This window comes from Schistocerca serialis, chromosome 9 (assembly GCF_023864345.2).
Source record: "Schistocerca serialis cubense isolate TAMUIC-IGC-003099 chromosome 9, iqSchSeri2.2, whole genome shotgun sequence".
Taxonomy (NCBI): domain Eukaryota; kingdom Metazoa; phylum Arthropoda; class Insecta; order Orthoptera; family Acrididae; genus Schistocerca; species Schistocerca serialis.
In genome coordinates, this window is record NC_064646.1 from 528712974 (window position 1) to 528735813 (window position 22840).

Sequence of the window (22840 nt, forward strand, 5' to 3'; positions counted from 1 at the left end):
GCCCACTTACGACATGTTGCATGCAGTTTGATGTTCATAATGTTGTATGTCACTATCGTGCACATAATGTAAATTGTGTCGAGCATCCTTGAAACGCGCGAGCACCCGTTCTTGTAACAACTGCGCCTCGTCTTCTCTGGAATATCCGTAGTTCTTGTTGTGTACCACACGGTCATGTTGCTATGGACTTAATCGAAATATGTTCATAATTACTTTTGTACTATGCTGTGGATGATTTTCCATGTGCGTAATTATGTTCAGTACCTGCTCCTTGGTTAACGATTGTCTTTTACTACGTTTCACTGGAGACGGTATTTGTGCCTCACTGTCTGTTGTGTACATAGTTCCGCGTAGTCGGCGCGTACACAACTTTCCCACTAGAGGGCGCCCCGCTAAGCACAACAGCGCAGGCACAGCGCTCGTCCGTCTCCGCACTACGAGATGGCGCTGCCTTAGAGACGGACCAAATTCTGCTTCCACCAATCCGCGTATTAATATGTAATGCAGCCAATGAGATTGCTGCTAACGTAGGACCTTTTCTCCTCACGGATCACACTTGCGCAGTGATTACCTGAACGCGTGAGGTATTATAACGAGTGTACAGACCTCCAATTAGTCAGTCTGCATTTATCTGCACCTGTCTGTACCAGTCTGCATTAGTCTGTACCAGTCTATAGTCAAGTTTCAGTCTGCGCCTAATAAGATTATTATATTCCTGTACATAGGCATGAAGATAAATGAATAGACACTTTGTCAAGTATCAATGTGAGAATAAGATTAACGTACCAAGACCAAAGGATTGTCAATTGGAAATAGCATCCAAAACCAAGCTAAGTAATTTTATGCTTGTTATTATTTTAATAAATGTGTGTGAAAATTAATCAAGTTCTGTTTAAAGTTGGTCACCGTCAATCTGCTGCTCTAAGCGTGCAAGTGGCATATCTACCGTCCGACCTAACGGCAGAAGATGAACACGCCACGATAAGACGACGACACGTATTGCTGACACTCGCCTACTTCGTTAGAGCATCAAGTCAAATAATGTGATGGTGTGTGTACCGAAGGTGTTACAGTACGCACACCACACTGCCCAACAAAAGCAATGAACTCGTCGCTCACACCTGTTTCAGCATCAACCTCACCATTGTACTGCTCATGTGCACTGTTTGCACGCTCGATCGTATTTGGCACCACACATTTCCACTGACTCGTCAGTCAGAAACTCTAATATTTCAACAGCCACTTCTTTCTAACTCTGTGAAATTCCTTCGGTCCCTTTCTGACTAAATGTCAATTTCGGCAAGTGTTGTTGTAGGTATGACGCAGTGTTTGCTTCGTTTATCTTTGCTTTGTATCAACACTACTAGCATTGTGGCACTGTCTTGAGGTACTCGTCGACTAAGCAGTACCTCGTGCTGTGCTCACCCTAGGATACCTCCAGTCCTGCCGCAGCCAATATTGCGGTTGTGTGGCGGGCAATATCTGGGGCGTCGAATTCCGTCAACATCATCGGCCTTTTGCGACCTCGCACTCGAGGGGGTTCCTTGTCAGAAGTCGTGGGAGTTTATTTCGTCAAAGACAATCGAGTGAGATGCACCCGTTAACTGATATGCCCCGACTGCAGAACTTAGGATAAATTCTGGTGTCGGCTTTGAGCAATGACGTCATATCCGAGGCAAGGACGCTATATATCTTTGAAAGTAGCGAATAATATGAGTAAACATAGGACTTCAGCGTACGATAAAATTGTAATCAAAATTCACACAATTATTTACTTACTTGTTAGGCGCTAATTATATCGGACCAAAATGAAGATAACGGAAATAAATAAGTACAAAAAAGTGTGAATTCCTAAGGGACCATACAGCCGGGTCATCAGTCCCTAGATTTACATTAATCTAACTTATGATAAAAACAACACACACACACACACACACACACACACACACACACACACACACGCCCGTGGGAGGACTCGAACCTCAGGTGGGAGGGAGCGCGCAATTCGAGACATGGCACAACCGCACAAGCACTCCGCGCTGCTACGAGCAAAACAATACATAAATATATATGTGTGAACATCACTTCATGAACCATGGACCTTGCCGTTGGTGGGGAGGCTTGGCGTGCCTCAGCGATACAGATGGCCGTACCGTAGGTGCAACCACAACGGAGGGGTATCTGTTGAGAGGCCAGACAAACGTGTGGTTCCTCAAGAGGGGCAGCAGCCTTTTCAGTAGTTGCAGGGCCAACAGTCTGAATGATTGACTGATCTGGCCTTGTAACAATAACCAAAACGGCCTTGCTGCGCTGGTACTGCGAACGGCTGAAAGCAAGGGGAAACTACGGCCATAATTTTTCCTGAGGGCATGCAGCTTTACTGTATGGTTAAATGATGATGGCATCCTCTTGGGTAAAATATTCCGGAGGTGAAATAGTCCCCCATTCGGATCTCTGGGCAGGGACTACTCAAGAGGATGTCGTTATCAGGAGAAAGAAAACTGGCGTTCTATGGATCGGAGTGTGGAATGTCAGATCCCTTAATCGGGCAGGTAGGTTAGAAAATGTAAAAAGGGAAATGGATAGGTTAAAGTTAGATATAGTGGGAATTAGTGAAGTTCGGTGGCAGGAGGAACAAGACTTCTGGTCAGGTGAATAAAGGGTTAATAAAGACAAAAACAATGGAATAGAAATTCACTAAACATCTCGTCATGATCATGTTTAATGCTCGCATTAGCTACGGCATTCACAGCAGAGTGCTCAGAACACTTCTGAATGTTCATTGGTTGTAGGAGTATGCGTGACGGAGGTGCACAGAACAAGTCTAACCCCAAGGAACCTAACCTCCACACTGAAAACCAACTCCAACAAACTCTATTGTCAACTGTTCTCAACTCGAAGTTTGACTTAGTTTTCAACTGTTGTTTGAAGTCTCGAATCTGAACAACTAGTTGAGGGAAGTTTGGTCTCGAGTTTGTAATTTATGGCCGGTTTTCAAAAACATGGCAGAGTTGTCTGACTTGCGCATGCGCATTTGCCATGTCGTCTGCTGTTTTTCTTTCTTCGTCTGCTGTGTTTCTTTCGACAGTGGCAACTCACGAGCCGTCAACAGATCCACCAATTCAGTTTTTGTAAGAAATTTAAATGAAGACACCTCTGTAGGATGCATGGGGGCTTAATTAAATAATTTGATTTAAAATGTTTTTTGTTTTTGTATGTCCGTCCGACTACGCAGTCTCGTAATCGGCTGGCCCTGACTAGTATTATTACGCTATCTGACTGCAACAAACAATGTAAGAAGATTTTCGTAAACACAGTTAATTAATTAAGTCCCCAGCAACTATAAAACCTACAAAATCCAAGCACAAATGTAACTGTTCTGTATGTGGAGTGTGACTCAACGTACGCATCTGGCACGGTTCTTTTCCAACCAGACAAGAATTCTTAAATACCAACTATACTGACGTGACAAAAGAAATTTAGAAAAACTATAATTACGCAAGAAAACCAAAATTCACTCTAATACAAGAACACAAGCCAGATGCTTTGTTGACTGAACCTGTAGTGACGCATTATTTCAGACACACAATCAATAAAAGAACATTGTATTTTTTTTTACCTTCATATATATTGACGAAATGCACACAATAACATCTGCTATCTCTCCCATCAAATAACTGCATAAAACACGGAACAACACTCTTTACTACAACATCTTACTCCAACTTCACGACAACCACGAGCTCTTAACACACACTGTCCTCTACGAGCTCTCGACAAGCACTGACTGCCATGAACTCTCAACAAGCACTGTGGAGGCGGTTTAATAGTACTCTTTGGCGCAATCTCTGGCGCAGTGGCACAGTGTAGCCACCTTTCAAGGATCCTTCAGATTCTGGATATGAAGACATATAAAAGGAAAGATTTGTTGAATGAAGTCTCGGATAAAATTGGTGTACCGCTTGTGGAATGTGAACGGAAATGCACAAATATGAAAACACACTACAATCGTGAGCATTGTCAAATGATCAAAACTAAAAGTTGGTCTGGGAAAACTGAGAACTACGTTCCGAAATGGGTATTTTACTAGCATATAAAGTATTTGGAAGGTGTGAACAAGCCAGAGCGAGAAATATTTACAAGCGTAAGTAAAATGTCATTCACAAGCGTAACTGAAGCTGTAAAAGTTTTGGTCGGAAATTTTGTAATTACAACTGTATTTTCAGTGGAAATTTATTTATTTCTCTTGTCATATCTTTTTTCAACATGTGGTACAAAGAAGTTTGCACATTAATGGCTTACATTGTTAATAACTAAAGCTGTAAGGGTTTTGTTCAGAAGTCTACGTCTACATCCATATTCCGCAAGCCACCTGACGGTGTGTGGCGGAGGGTACTTTGAGTACCTCTCTAAGTCTTTAATTACATTTGTCTTTTCTCTCGATATTTATTTATTCATATTTCTGTTGCTATTTCACTTTACCAACACCTGGTGCAAAGTAGTTTGCAAATTCATCCCTTATGTTCATTGCGGTTGTTCCTGCGTTGCCTCCATTTCTCTGAAGACATTTATTTTGCGGAGACATCCTCCATCTGCCATCCGGAACCCTGCCTGTTAATGGATCTTCCAGATCAAAACTGCCGGGTGGTGAGTAAACTTTCTTTATTTCTTCCAAGAAAACTGTGCAAAGACGTTGTTGCAGAAGTCACTGATGTTGCTTTTTCAGGACTTAAGTGCATAGTTGTTCTAAGACAATAGCCCAAAAAAATTATCCACAATTCTTCTAGCGCGAGATTTTCGGTAATTAAACAGTCTTTCCTGGCTGCCTTTCTCTTGCAATCCTGCATATGGTTTCATCATGTACTCTGAAAGAGCAAACGCATCATCTCGCACCGTAACAAATTGATAATCTTCAGTCAGAATCAATTTCCAATGCTTTTCTTTAACAAAAAGTAAAAACGCCGACTGTGTGTTTACAAGGGTTTCAGATTGTTGTCAACAGTTATAAGGTTGCCAAACTCACATCAGTTACAACTGTTGTAAGTTTGGCAAACTTGTATGATTTTGTTTGTTGGAGTTGGTTTTCGGTGTGAAGGTAGCTTAAGCAGCAACTTTGCGTTAGGTATGACGTCTTTGCTCAAGGCTGACGGGTGGAATCGGACACTAGAACTTGCATCCATAGGTATTCTTGCAGATGTGTCGATTCGAGTGTGCAAGCACGTACGCTGCATATGCCAAATGACTGCCAGTTGTTCTCAGCATCCGGCCGCCACGAAAAATGGCGACGGTCTTTCCGTTCTGAACGAACGAGACAAAATACCGCAGCAAGTCAGTAAATATAGCATATGTCAGGCTCCTGTAGTCCTGAAGCAGCAGAGGGACAGATTCGGATCTGAACGATTAATCAACGAGATCTCTACAGCTATACTCCATTCACCGAAACAAGAGACGTACTGTAAACATGGCAAGGCCGTCGAGGGGCGTACAAGGCAGGGGCGTCAGAATTAAAAAATGAAAGTCGTGTTTCTTATAATTTGACACCTGAACATGATAAAGTGATCCGACAACTACCCTCCGAGCCGGCCAAAAGTGGCCGAGCGGTTAAAGGCGCTACAGTCTGGAACCGCACGACCGCGACGGTCGCAGGTTCGAATCCTGCCTCGGGCATGGATGTGTGTGATGTCCTTAGGTTAGTTAGGTTTAAGTAGTTCTAAGTTCTAGGGGACTTATGACCACAGCAGTTGAGTCCCATAGTGCTCAGAGCCATTTGAACCTTTCGAAACCTTTCTTTACATTACATTAAAATTTATTGTCACTGAAAAAGAGAAATATTTAAGCTTTCAGGAAAAGTTGTTTTTTCGCGTTACTCTTTATCACGCCATGTCTCCTAAACTGTGTGTCGCACAGCAAAATAATTATATAATTGCCTTCAGTACTATATGTTGATGACGTCTGTAAATTTTCTGCCCAATAGAGCCAGTAATAGTGAAGTAATAAATTAAAATCTCACGTCTGATGCAGAACTTTTACCAAATCATCATCCGAAATATAGTAAGCGACAAACTTTTCCCCTTTAAATTTTTTTGTTGGTCTGTAAGCGAGAAAGGTTTCAGAAAAGTTTGAATTTAGTTTTGTAGTTTGTTCGAATGCGATGGGTGCAACCGTTTGTGCGCTGTCAGTGTGGCCGTCTCAGTTGCAGGTGTGAGCTCGTCAGTGGGTGTTGTACAGCGGCGATTTCAGGATATTTTAAGTTCATCTGCAAAGACGCTTGAAAGACTAGTTGTTGATTATTAGAGTAAGTACATCTGTTTGTAGTCACGCTGAGCATTCACTGTTTATGTGCGCATCCAATAGCATCGGGTGGTTTCTTATTTTATATATTCACTTACTTCATTAGCATCACATACGGCTGTCCTCGTTATGTCATCCACGGATTCAGCGAGCGAGGTCGACGTGTCAGTTCTGAGTCCAATAAAGAAGCGAGCAAAGAAGAAATCATTAAGTTCTTCTGAGAAGCACGTGGTGCTTAATGTGTATAAAACGGAACTGTTACATCCAGAGCAGTCGATGAGTGACATTGTTTTGAAAACAGCTGCAGCTACAGGTGTTGGACGTTCTTCAGTGTATCGTGTGATAAGTGAATACAAGGCCACACACTCTTTGAAGTCTCCCAAGAAAGGAAAATTACGACAGAAACTTTCTGAAAGTGTTGATGACTTCGATAATAATACGATAGGAAGGAAAGTACACGAATTTTTTTTCGTAACGAATTGTCAACAATGGACAAAGTGCTTACAGTCGTGAACGAAGATGCAGATCTGGTCAATTTTCGGAGAACTACATTTTATATGTTATTGAGAGAATTGAATTTCAAATATGTCCGGCATGGGCGCGATAGCATGCTAATAGACAGGGATGACATCATTTTATGGAGGCGGCGTTATCTTCGAACCATTAAACGGTTTAAACGATTGAGAGATGAAGGCAGACCCATTTACTATTTGGACGAGACGTGGGTGAACGCAGGACATACCCGAAGTTCGTCTGGGTAGATGACATGATAAATTCCTCAAAACAAGCGTTTCTGTCCGGATTATCTACCGGAAGCAAGGGTCCATCAGGAAAGGGAAACGTCTGATTATCGCACACATTGGCTGCAAAGCAGGGTTCGTTGAAGGACGTTTGTGTGGACTTTCGAATCCAAGAAAAGTGGAGATTATGGTGAGGAGATGTGCGCCGAAACCTTCGAGAAGTGGTTTCAAGATGTTCTTCCTTGGCTTCAGGAAAATCCAGTTATTGTTCTCGATGACGTGCTGTATCATTCTCGGAGAAAAGAAAAAGTTCCCAATGCGAATTCCAATAAGCACGAAGTATCAAAGTGGCTAAAATCTAAAAACATCGATTTCGAAGACGGTATGTTGAAGAAAGAACTTTTAGATATAGTTAAAAAAAATCACAGAACAGCGCACAACGAATACGCAATAGATGAAATGGCGAAGAATGCAGGGAAAACTGTTCTCAGAATTCCTCCGTACCACTGTGAATTAAACGCCGTCGAGTTAGTGTGAGCCAGAATCAAAGACTATGTTGCAGCGAAAAACATACAAAATGCCGGAAGTTAAAGTACTGCTAAAAGAAGCAGTAAGAACAGTGACTGCAGAGGATTGGAACAAGTGCGTCTTCCATGTCGTAGAAAAAGTGGAAACTCAAATGTGGAAATTAGGCTGCATTATAGAGGAGAGAGGTTTATAACAAACCGGTCCTCTATTACAACAGTTAAAGTTCGACAGATTGAACCTTGTTTCGTCCTTTATCATTATTATTACTGGTATTGTTATTAAAATTAACAATTAATTGTGTTTGAATGGAGCGTTTTGTTAGCAACCTGAATGAAAATATATCTCCTTCGACAGAATGAACTCAGTTTAACATTATTGTTAAATTTGTGTCGCGCATTGTTGCCCAGGTTTCTCACGGCCCTCTGAGACATCTCGCCAGCCAGCCGAACGCCACCAGCTGCAAAGCGTGCCCCACACCCCTACGTATCACGTGAACACCGAATGCTTTCTCTGGAAACGAGCATAGTCGCTCACGTGACACTGTTTATGTTTCGTCCCAGCTCTCGGTGAATAGACTTTAGTGTATTACGTGTTATCGAAAAACAGACAGTTTCCACAAAAGCAACGTTAACTGCAATTCGCAGTCACAATGATAAGCACTTCATGCCAGAAGAGAAAAATCGATCTACAACGAAAAAGAAAAGAGCTGTACAGCGCATTCTGTTTGGAAGGGCTGACCCAGCGGAAAGCCATAAAATAGCGATGTCTTTGCTGAAAGATCGGGATGAAGAAGCTGATGTTTCGTCGTGTCAAAACACTGCAACAATGACTCAAGTTTGTGAGACAATGGACAGTGGACAAAATAAAGTTGTGATAAAGCAGGCTGGAACAATATAGAGCCAGCCATAAACAGTATGATCAAGTGCTTTCTATTTTAGTTTCGTATTATCTAGAATGTAGCGTGGAAATCCGGGATGACGTCGTTCCGTCTGCTACGCGATCGATGCTAGACCTCTACCCTTCGGCTCTCTTCGGCGCTATTCGGGAGAGCGTCTCACAGTATCGATTGCGAGACAGTGTGTGTAGGTGTGTACATGTTGCGCGCATCGTAAGCAAGCGGAGCGCGGTAAGTTCTGTGCTTATTTCCTTTACCCGTTTAACTCAATCTTCGTATTGTTTAGTTTTTGCTTCGAATTCGCGAACTATCGGACCTTACTACGGCAATGTGTCCGTGCAGTATATACAGCTAGACGACGAGTTTTATTTATTTATTTAGCATCAAAGCCACCGTACAAATGGTATTGGACTTGCCATACATAAAAATTAAAAATATGGGATGTACGAAATGTAACTGCTTACAACATTTACCAGTAAATTTATAGTTTCTTTGCATGTGAATGGTATATAATAGTTTATTCTATATGTAGTTATTACTGGGAAACAAAGAGTAATAAAGGTAGTAAAATACTATAGTATAAGCTCACAGGACTTATCAGAGAACTGCATTATATTGGAGATAAGTTTATAAAATCATTTCCTTGATATGAGAGGTATTCATATACTGAATTGCAACGTTTATGAGTTACAAAGTTTTCAAAGTTCCAACTTAAAATTTATATCATCCGTTAAGTCTTTAATGCATTGTAGAGCTTATACGATTCTGAGTTGCTGCTGTTTTTGTTTGTTCGGTGTGTAGATTATTCCTATTCCATATGTTATAGTCGGCATTTGTGTGGAGAGTGCTTAGATTTGCTTTGGTTAAGAGTACACTTTTAAATATATAGAGTGATGACAGAGTAAGTATTCCTAATGTCTTGAAAAGAGACCTGTAGATAGGTTTGTACGGCTGTGGGTAATTATTCGAACAACTCATTTTTGTAAGATAAAATTTCTTTTTAATCAGATTCTGAGTTTGCCGAGAATGCTATTCCATATGAGGCAACGGAATGAAAATATTCCAAGTCTGCCATTCTGATGCCTTCTGAAGTGGAAACACTTGCGACAACACTCAGTGGAAATCAGTTAAGTCTGTGTAGAAGAAATCTTACGTTATGTTTCCAATTTATAGCCTCATCTATAAGAATCCCTACAAGTTCTGCAAACTGCACTCTCTCTGTTAGTCTGTCATGCAGTAATAGATTAATGTCTTCATCCTGAGTGCAATTTGTTTGCATTGCATTCATTGTAAGTTTATTTGCACTAAACCGAGTCTAAATACTTTTTTGCTGCTTCATCAGTAGTGGAATGTGATGAGTCTAAAATTGAGTGACTTCAAAAACTCGTCATCTGCATGTAATACAATTTTGGCTGTATCATATTGTAGCTGTAAGTCATTTACGTATATCCTCTCCAGTCCCGAGCATATATTAAAATTTCAAGTGAGCTAAATTTGTGTTAACTGCAATCTGTTAATGCTAGTTAACTATGAATGACCTCAAAAAAAGTTTTTAACCATTCACAATTTTTTATAGATGGTATCACGTATGATACCTTGGGACTCAAGCAGCGCATTTATATACACAACTATGCAGTTTCATTTTGATTTATTCCAAAAAAATTCCAGTCAGAAATATTACACACATTGTTCATATTTTCTGTAGATACCATGATAGGTGAAAAAAGAAATTTGGTATCAAAATTTTTAACCATATTATGTAAACAATTAAAAATATATAAACGAAATTACCATAGCAAAATGTGTCAAATTATTGTCCCTCTTTTGGTATTATCACAAGTATCAATAAATTAACAACACTTACACTAAATATATTTTAGTTTTTGTGGAATTTGTTAAAACAGTTCCTCTCAGCAATAAAGCAAGGGAACATTTTGCACTGCTCACATTGTACAAAAGTAAGACCTCCACAACCTTCTGCCCAGCATTTTGACCTGTTCTTCTGAACATGATTCATCATTTCAGGCAAATGAAGCTTGCTTGCTTTTCTTTTTTCCATTGGTGGTAGTGGGATGGGACGTCATGGTCTTTTCCTTCATCTTCGGAGTCTAGTTCTTGCTCCACAGGTTCGATCAGTAAACTTGACTGTTGGTGAAAATCCACCAAATTTTCTGCAATATCAAGCTTGAGCTGATAGTATGGCACTGTATGGTTCTTTGCAATACCATTCTGCATTGCAGTCTCTCTGTATTCCAACCATGCAGCAGCAATTGCAAAATCAATAAAGTGATGAATCACTCTGATGGTCCATTTGTGGGTCCGGGCTCTCATGCCATACTTTCCCACCATCCTATCTAACAGGTCAACACCTCCCATGTAAGTATTGTATGCCTTTACTACACATGGGCGAGGAACTTCAATGTACTTTTTCTCTTTTTTAGACCACCAAGTGCATTTCTCAGTTGGCTCAACACTTGGTTCTGTTGAAGCCAAATAAATCACTCAGTTGTCAAACCATTTGATAATTGCTAGGTTCCCGTCATTCCTTACCACCTGATCATGGCTGCCTCTTGTTTTTCTCATTGTTGTATCTTCCTCAAACCGTATACGTCTGGGGATGCGACTCAGCATTATTGTGCCAGTGGCAGTAATGTTCCTGTCTCTTAGTAACTTGTCGAGGAGGGGAACAGAAGTAAAATATCTGTCAACATAAATTAATGACTTCTCTGTCAATGTATCACTAAGTTTCACCACTACTCTGCCTCTTACATCTAATTTCTCTGGAGGGGGCACTTTTTCAGACTGAATTTCTTTCCCTTTTCCTTCATACATACAGAAATAAAGGGGTATGCCATGAGGGTGTGCCATGACAAAATTCTTCAAACCTTCTGGGTTAGGTTTTCGCTTTACATACTGCTTCATTTTCACTTGTCCATGAAACAATCATCTGCTCATCGATAGATATTTCCGTTGACCGATGGTTTTCTAAACATCCCTTTCTAACAGTCTCCAATATTGGTTTTATTTTCCAAAAGTGGTAATGTTTTCCTGTTCACTAACAGCATTGTCGTCAACTAATTTTATATTGTTCCTCAGTAGCTAAAATCTGTCTCTAGAAACATTGTCTGCAACTAGTGGGTACCTACTTTTCCTCTCCCAGCACATTCTTAGATGCTGCAACAATGCTCACTCCCCAAAACTTGTCCATTTCTTCTGCAGTACATTTTAGTGATTTTTCTGTTTTATTAACATGCCTATAATTTGTGAATTGAGACATATCCGTAAAAAATGAACCATGGAAGTATTTGTAAAAGTATTCAAATGGTTTCTTGAGTTCATCTGTGGCCACTGATGTGCTGGCAGCAATGTTGCATCGGAGGTTTTTGGAAGTGCTAAGAACCTGAAAACTAAAAAAAAGGCAAATTAGTTTTTTTTAAGTAAACCATCTAGTAAGAGACCGTAATTTCTTTAATAACACAATCATCCTTACACATCTGTATACCTCCAAAACTCGCTTCTTTCTCGGATTTTAGCAAGAGGTACAGATTCTTCATCTGATGAACTTTCGTCACTTTGATTTCTTTGTATCAAAGCGTCATCTTCATCATCAGACTCTACGTCAGACTCATCTGGATCAATTCTGTTGACCAACTCAGTGACCTCTTCATCAGTCAAGCCTGAGAATCAAGCGGAAAACAAATATAACCTCACTTCCACTGACGTGAACAAAATCGACATTGAGTCCCAGGGTATAGTATAAGATACCCAAAACATTAACTTTTATAAATCTTGTAAAACATTAATTTATAGTTGACTATTGAGTGAGTATTGTCTGTAGAGGTTTCCTAGTCCATGCTGCTGCAAACATCGTCGAACTGTTCGTGCAGATGGTTGTTGTCATGCAAACGGCCCCATCTGTTGTCTCAGGGATGGAGACGTGGCTGCACGATTCGTTACAGCCATGCGGATAAGATGCCTGTCACAAGGGCATACCCAGGATCTGAACTGGGGGGGGGGGGGGGGGGCAGGTCATACTAGTCTCAGGAAACAAGGACTCGAGACAACATACAGTACTTCTTATTAAATAAAACAGTAAGCCAGTGAAAAACTGCTTTAATAAACATTGTAAATACAAAAATGCACTTGTGCAATCCGAGAAAACATGCAGCATTTCTTATTAAATAAAACAGTAAACTAGTGAAAAACTGCGAATATCTTCTAGGGGAGGGGGGGGGGGCAGCTGACCCCCCCCTTACCCCTCGCTGGGTACGCCCATGGCCTGTCATCTCGACTGCTAGTGATACGAGGCCGTTGGGATCCAGCATGGCGTTCCGTATTACCCTTCTGAATCCACCGATTCCATATTCTGCTAACAGTCATTGGATCTCGACCAACGTGAGCTGTAACGTCGCGATACGATAAACCGCAATCGCGACAGGCTACAATCCGACCTTTATCAAAGTCGGAAACGTGATGGTACGCATTTCTTCTCCTTACACGAGGCACCATAACAACGTTTCACCAGGCAACGCCAATCAACTGCTGTTTCTGTATGAGAAATCGGCTGGAAACTTTGCTCATGTCAGCACGTTGTAGGTGTCGCCACCGGCGCCAACCTTGTGTGAATGCTCTGAAAAACTAATCATTCGCATATCACAGCATCTTCTTCCTTTCGGTTAAATTTCGCGTCCTTAGCACGTCATCTTCGTGGTGTAGCAATTTTAATGGCCAGTAGTGTATCTACATGGTAATGTCTACTGAAGAACGGGATACAACCTTTCCACTTTGACCAATGATGTCATAGATTACTCTTAGATATTATGTGTTTACTTTCGAGCCATAGATAATAAATAGGTTGTCTGCTGTGGATAAGCGCCATCATTGTACATTGAAAAAAAAAAAAAGAATGTGGCTTTGAGCCGGCCGAAGTGGCCGTGCGGTTAAAGGCGCTGCAGTCTGGAACCGCAAGACCGCTACGGTCGCAGGTTCGAATCCTGCCTCGGGCATGGATGTTTGTGATGTCCTTAGGTTAGTTAGGTTTAACTAGTTCTAAGTTCTAGGGGACTAATGACCTCAGCAGTTGAGTCCCATAGTGCTCAGAGCCATTTGAACCAATGTGGCTTTAAAAGACAGCGCTAGACTTGCATAAGATTTTTTTCGTGTGCGTTGATTTAAATAATTGGTTCTATCCAATTCAGTCGGTACTTAATTTCAGTCTTAGTAAGTTTGAGATAATGTGGACGAATAGTTTTTTAATTTAGAAAAATTTTTAGTTTTTCATTTTCGTTTGTAGGTATGGATTTATCTATTCCCATGAATATAGATGATTTAAAGGAGCCTGTGGGCGTAGACATGATGGAAACCATTCGATTTTTGCAAATGTCTGGTCTTCTTGCTGATTACGTTCGATGTCGTGAGTGCGGCGACCATATGCACCTGATAAGTGTGTCTGCTCGTCGTACTCACGATTTACTCGTATGGAGGTGTAGCAAGGATCGGCTATGGCACTCAATTAGACGAGGAACATGGTTTGAGCAATCTAACCTGGCCTTGAAGGATATAAAAAAAAAATACGTAGTGGTGGTGTTTGAGGTATCCTGTGTGGCTGCGTGTGCATGAATGTCGTGTATCTGAGCATACCGTTGTAGACTGGTGCTTGTTTTGTATAATATATAAACGAAGTACAACAGGAGGGAACCTGCGGTAGGATTATGGATTTGGGGGGCTGTAATTTCAGGTCCAGAATATGACGATGTAGTTTTTAAAGTAGTTCCGAATCGAACGAAGAAAGTTTTGGTGAAATTAATTGAAGATCAAGTTGCAGAGGATTCCGTAGTAATTTCTGATGGTTTTTCTACATACAGGGGGAACAGGGGTTTTCAGCATCTTGTTGTCAATCATAATATTGAATTGAGATCTTCATCGACTGGGGCTTGTACCAATAGTTCAGAAGGTTATTGGTCAGTCAGAAAATCTGCACTACTAAAGGCGAAAAGACCGACAGACGTAAAATTTGTATCCCGTGTGTGTCGTCTTCTTCCGCCTTTGCGTAGTTGACGTGGACGTGAGGTAGAGGTTGCCAATGTAACGTACGTCGATTTCCTCGTTTTCGTTAACAGTAGTATCCTATTCTTTCTTATCTTCTGCCTTCGCTATTAATATTAACTACGTAAGAACAGACTATTAGTGGTAGCGAAGGCGAAAGAAACAACGCCTGTAAAATTTGTATATCGTATTTTAGTTGACTTATGCAGTTCAGCTGAACAATAGGATACTAATACAAACTAAACCGAAGAAATCCACGTACATTACATTTGTGTCCCGTACTGCAGTTAACCTACACAGCTTGACTGCAGTTCGAGATACAATTCATAAATATGTCAGGTGAGGTATTCTATGCTACAGCTACTTCTATCCCTTTTCTTTCCCTTATTTTTTTACAGAAGTATTAGGACTCAAACAAGCGATACCCTTAACATTATGGTCGAAATATTACTGGCTGCCATCTGTTTTTTTCCTGCGTTTATGAACACTCGTCTCAGCTGTTAAATCTGTGTAACAAATTATGTCTGGCAAATTACGACGTCATTGGCCAAAGCCGACGGGTTGTATCCCGTTCTTCGGTAGTCGCCAATCGACCTGCGTGAGCACGCTAACAAGGAGAGGTGTGATCGCCTTCTTGAAGTATCTACATGGTAATGTATGGCTAGTATTGTGCTAAAAAGTTGCTCATCTGGTAACAGAAATACATTTTTCACACTACTGCACAAACATAAATAGATTATTCCATCTTTTTTTAGCTGATCGAAATTTTCAAATAATTGAATATTATGGTAGGTAAATATAATTAAATTCAGATGTACAAAAATTTCAATTGGAAAAAGAATGATATAAAGAAAAAATGAAATAAATGGTTCAAATGGATCTGAGCACTACGGGACTTAACTTCTTAGGTTATCGGTCCACTCGAACTTAGAACTAATTAAACCTAACTAACCTAAGGACATCACACACACCCATGCCCGAGGTGGGATTCGAACCTGCGACCGTAGAGGTCGCGCGGTTCGAGACTGTAGCGCCTAGAACCGCACGGCCACTCCGGCCGGCTGAAATAAATAAAAACTTTCATACTGTGATTAAAATAATTTGACAAAGGAATAGAAATAAATTGCATTTAAACCAGTTAATGGAATAAAAATAATGGTCGAAGCAATTTCGATAAAGATCTAAAAATAAACAAATTTTTTCCTTGGGATAAGCTTCAAATCAATAATCTACCCGATGAGAAGTTGTTATCCTATCCATTATACCACACAAAGGGACGATGTAATGCAAGCTTTTTTTAGCACTGTTATCATACTACTTTCGGAATGTTTTATCCGTCAGTTACTCGCAAACTAGGGCCCACGAGAGTGAATGGCTGCAGTGTGGTGCCTGCGTCACCGTATAGATAGGTTAAAAAGTTGATGGACCTCTGCTTGTAAGTGGACCAATGTTTTTTAATTAAATAACGGGAGAAGGTAGGTGGATCAATCTTTATTAAAACATCGAACATGCGATCTATTATTAATAAACATTGATCCTCTACCTTCTCCCGTGATTGAATTAAAAAACATCGATCCACTCCATTTGCTCAGAGTAGCAGCTTTTGCTGCACTTTCGGATGATTCCATCCACACAAGTTTGTGATTCTTTAAAAGTCATTTCACCACCGCATTTGATGCATTTTCGTGCCTCTGCAGTTAATCCAAGCGTCATGCACCCACGGACGATGTCGCCGTGCACAACTAAATTATTTAAATCAGTTCCCTTCATAGCACTCGCTGCCATAATCGCATAATATTTCTCTCGGAACTCGCTAATACACCGAAAAGCAGCAAACGAGACACTGGTTTCAGTTTTGGCTCTAGAAACACATTGACACTCCTCTTGCGTCTGATTGGTTATGTTAGAGAATCGTGGTATTGGCTACGCGAAACTGACACATTGGCAACCTATGAGCACTAGATAAAGCATCGCCGTGACTACCGCTGACCCGGATCATGACTTCAACCGATTTAAATTGATTCCTACGAAACTTTTTATTTTTCTCCAAACTTTTAATTGTGTCTTGCGTGTAGTCTATGAGCGCAATTCCCGTACTGGACAGAGACCGTGATGGCTGCAATTCTGAAGTTCATTGTTGGCTGGGTAAATAGTAACTTTCAATTTCATCAGCTCCTGTGATATTTTTGAGAAAGCAGAAAGAAGTGATATGGGATGGCAGTTTTATATTTTACGTCTGCCTCATTTTTGGTACCTTAACTGCAAAGGAAACACTAAAGGATAAATTTTCAATGAGGGCTGAAGGTTTTGTAGTCTGCACTGCAGTCTTCACTATCCTTGCCACTGATATTTCATCTTCCCCTGCTGCCATTTTTGTTGTTAAGCTCCTAGTCACCCCAATTTACATCTTGTTCATCTGTTGAAGGAATGCTGCAGGCAAGAAGTTTAGCTAAGGAAGAACTTAAATTAAGAAGGAAAATAATTTTAGTTTCTGCCCCGTGGTGCACAGTTTTGGGTGCAATGGAACTGTTCCTCGATGAACATTTCAGTTTAACATTTGACATCTCATATAAATCTTGTGATCAAGGCAAAAATTGCGGAACTATGAAGTGTGTTGTGTATGTCTAGCAGTGGGTTCGCAGTAAGTTTTCTTCTCCCTCTTTCTGTAATCTTAAGAGAAACAAATTTGTTCAAAAAACAAACTTAGTTCTAGGTCTAATGCAAATTGTTGCTTCTTGCGAGTATCCAAGGTAGCCAATAGAATTTTATACATACTGGATACACTGCTGTGTTATTGTTGTCAGAAGTTTTGTGGAGAAACATTTTCACTTGCTCTGGAGAAAAAAAAAAAACTGGAAAATCTGCATTAACACCTGGTGCCCCTCTGTTGTCTGTGTGCATACTACTATTTCAGACACTTATCTTTGATCTGAATTTTATTAACATCGTTATTGGTGAACTGGTCCCAGAATTAAGAATCAGGAAAATGGATGATCTACAGGAATTATACAAGTGATGGTACTTAATCTGTACTCTAGTGTTTCTGAATTGTTTGTGAATGTTGTTAGTGCAGCAGTGACTTAAATCTGTGTGTCACTTGATCTTTTGGGAGTTTGTGTTAACTTGACAGTGACTTATTTTTTTTTTTTTTTTGTTGCTAGTTATTGGCAACTGATTTCTTTTCCGTTTTGAAATTGTTAGTTCGTCATATGGTTAATAGTTCGATGCTGTTTGGTAGTATGTTAGTTGGTATGGATTTTACAACTACATTTATTTTAGTGACGTTATGGACGACATATTGTATGTACTGGAAATAAGAGTGTCCTCCATCTTGACACCAACACAGATCAAAGTAGATGGGCGGAATCGGACACATCTGTATTGCTGATGAGTGGTCCATCAAAGAGAATCCAGCTGTAGAGACTTCAGTTGGAAACTACTGTAGACATTTTTAAACAGTGGGAAATCCAGCATAGAATATTCATAACATTATGAAAAGGACATAGTGAAGATGCTGAGTCCCAGACAGGCACAACAAAACGAAGCAGTCTTCTTGTTGTGCCTGTCTGTAACACATCATCTCCGTTTTATGGTGGGTAGCAGTCCATACTTTTCATAACATTGTACAAATTACATAATATTGTACACATTTTTACATATTTATGAGTGAAGTATGGAGTTTCTACAGAAAAACTCCTTCTGCAAAACATATGTCTTTTTTTTTTTTGTTTACATGTGTGTGTTTTCATTTCGTGTATGCACATCTTTCAACAGCCATGGTGCCTTGTTTTACTAAATTGGTATTAGTATTGAAAGCCTGTGATGCAAGGTAACACTGAAGTGGCACAATATTTGAATAAATAGTGTGAGTACACAGTTACAAAAAAAAGACATATTCCCACACTTGGAAGTACATAACACAAGGTCCCACCCTTTAGAACTCATGCATTAAATGATATATCTAAATTAATGTGATTCAAAAGTGATTGTGGGGGTATCTATGATTACAGGGAAAAGGGGAGATAACTTGAAGAAGTATTGAACATTTTTGTCAGTTGAGCTTGTGCTGTGACTAAGATAAAGTGAAGATTAAAAATGCTCAACTCTCCTTTGTGTCTCAAGGCACATTAAGCAAGCAGAGTACAAGAGTTACAGCTGTGGGTTACTCGTGGAAAATTACTTACAGGAAGTAGGATGCTCATCAATAATAAATAGTTAAATGATGTTCTGTAAACTGGCATATGAATACAAGATGGGCTGTGGGTTGATAAATTATCTGTTCCATATAGAGTAGTGCTGGGAAACCACTTATGACCATCTGAAGAACAGATCGATATAGGCTATATGTTAACTATAGCAAAAAGTTTAAAATTACTTGAAAAATAGGAGATAAAAGTTACAGCAATTCAGTGAAACAGAAAAACAATTAAACAAAAAGTACTGTAATGATGGGCCTAGAAACAATCTATGTTTAATTCCCTTTTAGGAGCCAGAAAAAAGGTTTTATCCACATAAAAAACTCTGTTAGGGTCATTTAACATATCCTTATGTTTCAGCGTTTCAGATGCTTTCTGGCATCAATTTCTTGTTTCTGTCCTCTGTAGAAGAATCTCGAGTCCCATTAACCTATACCATGTTTCTGTGACAAAAATTTACCTCTCTTAAGAAAGCCACGATATCACTTTTCTCAAGGTTGATTGTTTCTAATGCAGCCTTCGAACTTTATGTATCTGCTCAAAAACTATTGAAAAGGCAGATATGTGGAGATTTACCTGGAAATCGCATGTTGAAACAGTCCAGAACCAAACCCACCAATATTATTATTTTTATTTTCGTATTTTCCCTCTTTCAACAGAACGTAGGCCACAGTGCACTGTACATTCTTGTGGAGATCGACCAGAAATTTTATTTACTAATGTTCTTGGAGCATTGTACAACTTGTTTGCAGTAGTAGCCATAATACCATCAACAATAGTCTCTTGTGCGTTTTAACTTTGCTTATTCATTCGTTGACTTCAAAACTTTGAGCTAAAAAACATTATATTTTCATAATATGGGTAGCATATTTCACTATTATGAGGTTAGATAAATTAATATGAGATGTTCAGGCAAGACAATTAATTAGGTATATCTTGATATAAAAAAACACCAGAAATATTTCAAAAATGCCTAATTAAATAAAACTGGTCTACGTAGAATGTAGACCAAAACTGTATTATAGATGCATTGTACGTATTTTTAGAAGTGGCCAAAATAGGTCACATGTCTCTACTTGTGCCGTAACAGTGAACCAAGATCTTGTAATGGCCATAGAAATTCAGTGGTTTGGTTGGTTGGTTTAAAGATTAAAGGGACCAAACTGCAATGGTCATCGGTCCCTTGTTTCAGAAACACACAGAGCACAGTGAAACCATACATTAGTCATTCTAACCACTAAAAGAAAAACTCTGGGGGAAGAAAAGCCCCAAGGTCAATAATAAAGAAACATGGAAAACTGTTTTGGAGTTGTATCATATTTAACGTGTAAGAAATGAAACTATAATTCTTAGCCCTACCTCCCAAAAGACACAGTTTTATTTAAATGTGTAGAAAACTAAAATCAGATTATGCTTTGCGTAAAGGAAACGCTACAAAACTCATCTTCTACAACACAGACTTTTTCAAAAAATTATGACTCCAAACAAGAACAGTCAAAGAAAGTTTCAATATCTAATGGAATCGAACAGTTAATATTGTTCATACCTGTTGGTGTTCAAAAGAAGCTTTACAGTTCAGTAATCACATCAAATTGGCCATAAGTGGTGTAGTGGCCAGAACTGGAGACTTGATCCTAATTAGTAAATGTTGGGTCTTGTGAAGAGCCCTAGTATTTCTTATATGCTTTAAAGTATGATGTCTTATCAATCTGTTACGTAAATGGTGTTTTGGATGTTTTCGTTTATATTCTATGTACCCGATTATACAACGACCTTGAACTTAAAAAGACACCCCTTTTTCTTGAGAAGTTTCTTGAGGACAAATAATTTTTTTAAATATTCTCACTAATCAAAATTTCAAACTTTTTCTGCCTAAACAGCTAACATACACCTAAGCTACACTCGTGCCATTTATTGTTTTATAAGGAGAAATAGAAAAAAGAAACTGTTTACATTAATTTTTACTTCACTACCTTTTTTGTTTACTTAGACTGCTCGTCTGTTGTATCAATATTTTTCATCATCATGCCGTCATGATCCTACAGGGTGATGATTATTGAACTACACGAAATAAAAACATCAAAACTTCTGAACGGTTTGCGTTAGGACGTTCAAGCTGCACTGTTGGCAGTGGGGCATGATGGGAATTAGTGGTTTGGTTTAGCGACAGAGTTCACTTTCATTTAGATGGGTTCGTCAAAAAGCAAAATTGGTGCGTTTGTGGGACTGAGAATCCGCATTTCGCAATCGAGAAGTCCTTCACCCTCAACGGATGGCTGTGTTCTGTGCAATGTCCAGTCACGGAATAATCCGTGAGATATTCCTTGATTGCACAGAGATTATTGAATGGAACATGGTTTTGGAAGACGATTTCATCCCCATTATCCAAAGTGACCCTGATTTCGACAAGATCTGGTTCATACAAGACGGATCTCGACCCCATCGAAGCAGGAGAGTGTTTAATGTTCTGGAGGCGCACTTTGGAGACCGAATTCCTGCCTCCATGGCCGGCATATTCTCCGGATCTGAACGCATGCGACTCGTTTTTGTGGGGATATATTAAAGACAAGGAGTACAGAAATAGCCCTAAAACGATTGTTCAGCCGAAAACATCCATTCAGGAGATCATCGACAGCATTTATGTTCCGACACTTCAGTTGGTCATGCAGAATTTCGCAGTTTGTCTGCTCCAGCCATGTCACCGCCAACGATGGCAGGCATATCGAACATGTCATAATGTAAATCCGAATATCTGTAGAGATGTTGAATAAAGTATGTGAACGCCGTAGTTTGTACCTAATTTACATTTTTTTCATATAGTTCAATAATTGTCACCCTGTATATCTTCATTGTCACAAATACAGCGTGACACAATACTGGGTATGTTTGAAATGAGTAGTGCCAGCCATGGGCAGGTGGCAGCACTGTGTGTGCGTGACAGCTAGTAAACAGTCCGCCATTTCAGTAATCGTGGATCAGTGGAAAGGACAGCAGCGTGCGTTAGCCATAAAAATGTTTTATGAAAACAGTGATGGTTTGGTAGCGGCGCAGAGGGAGTTTGGACGTTTTTATAATTTAGGACGTCATGATGCCGTTCCGTCGAAACGCACGATAAAATAAATAACTTTGAAGAGACTGGATCTGCCCTAAAGAAGAAACCAACAGGACGACCGAGAAGTGTGCTTTCTCCAGCGAACGCTGATGTTCAACGCAGGTGTGTCTTACGCAGCCCACGGGTTTCAATTCGTAAGCGAGCAGCAGTGGTTTGAATGTCCCGACAGAGTGTTTCGCAGAATTATTCATCTTGATTTAAAACTTCATCCGTACAAACTACAACTGAAGGACAACGATTAGGATTCTGTCAACAAATAACAAAAATAAACAATGACGATGAATTTTAAAATGAGCTGCTACGTCGTAAAGAGAAAACAAATACTTAACTTGACCTTTCGCTTTGACACAGATAAGACAGGTACTGCATTTAAAACTCTCTTTTGATTTTTTTGCCTAGATGCGTACATATTGAAATTTTTTACCAGTCTTAATACAAACAGTCTGTGAAAACATTTGGTTATAGATGAATATGTTTTCTTCGTGGCTGCTGTAAGGTGAGACAGGTTAGGTACAGGATGAGTTGGCGGTCGGAGGTTTCCGTTTCTCACAAGGGAACCTCCCCATCGAACCCTCCCCCCCCCCCCCCCCCCCCACACACACATATTTAGTTATAAGTGGGCACAGTGGATAGGCCTTGAAAAACTGAACTCAGCTCAATCGAGAAAACAGGAAGAAGTTGTGTGGAACTATGAAAAAAAAAGCAAAATATACAAACTGAGTAGTCCATGAGCAAGACAGGCAACATCAAGGATAGCAAGAGCTTAGGAGCGACGTGGTCCCGTGGTTAGCGTGAGCAGCTGCGGAATGAGAGGTCCTTGGTTCAAGTCTTCGCTCGAGTGAAAAGGTTACTTTATTTATTTTCGCAAAGTTATGATCTGTCCGTTCGTTCATAGACGTCTCTGTTCACTGTAATAAGTTTAGTGTCTGTGTTTTGCGACCGCACCGCAAAACCGTGCGGTTAGTAGACGAAAGGACGTGCCTCTCCCATGGGAACCGAAAACATTCGATCGCAAGGTCATAGGTCAACCGAT

The 22840-nt window shown here is 40.0% G+C and overlaps 1 protein-coding gene across 1 annotated transcript in view; it reads left to right on the forward strand.

Annotated features, from left to right (window-relative positions):
- The first annotated feature begins 8640 nt into the window (after window positions 1-8640).
- LOC126418620 (uncharacterized) overlaps window positions 8641-22840 on the forward strand; it is a 155849-nt gene continuing 141649 nt past the window's right edge. The window contains exon 1 of the mRNA XM_050085462.1: window positions 8641-8685. The gene's annotated coding sequence lies outside the window, so the exon portion shown is untranslated. The remainder of the gene's footprint in view (window positions 8686-22840) is intronic.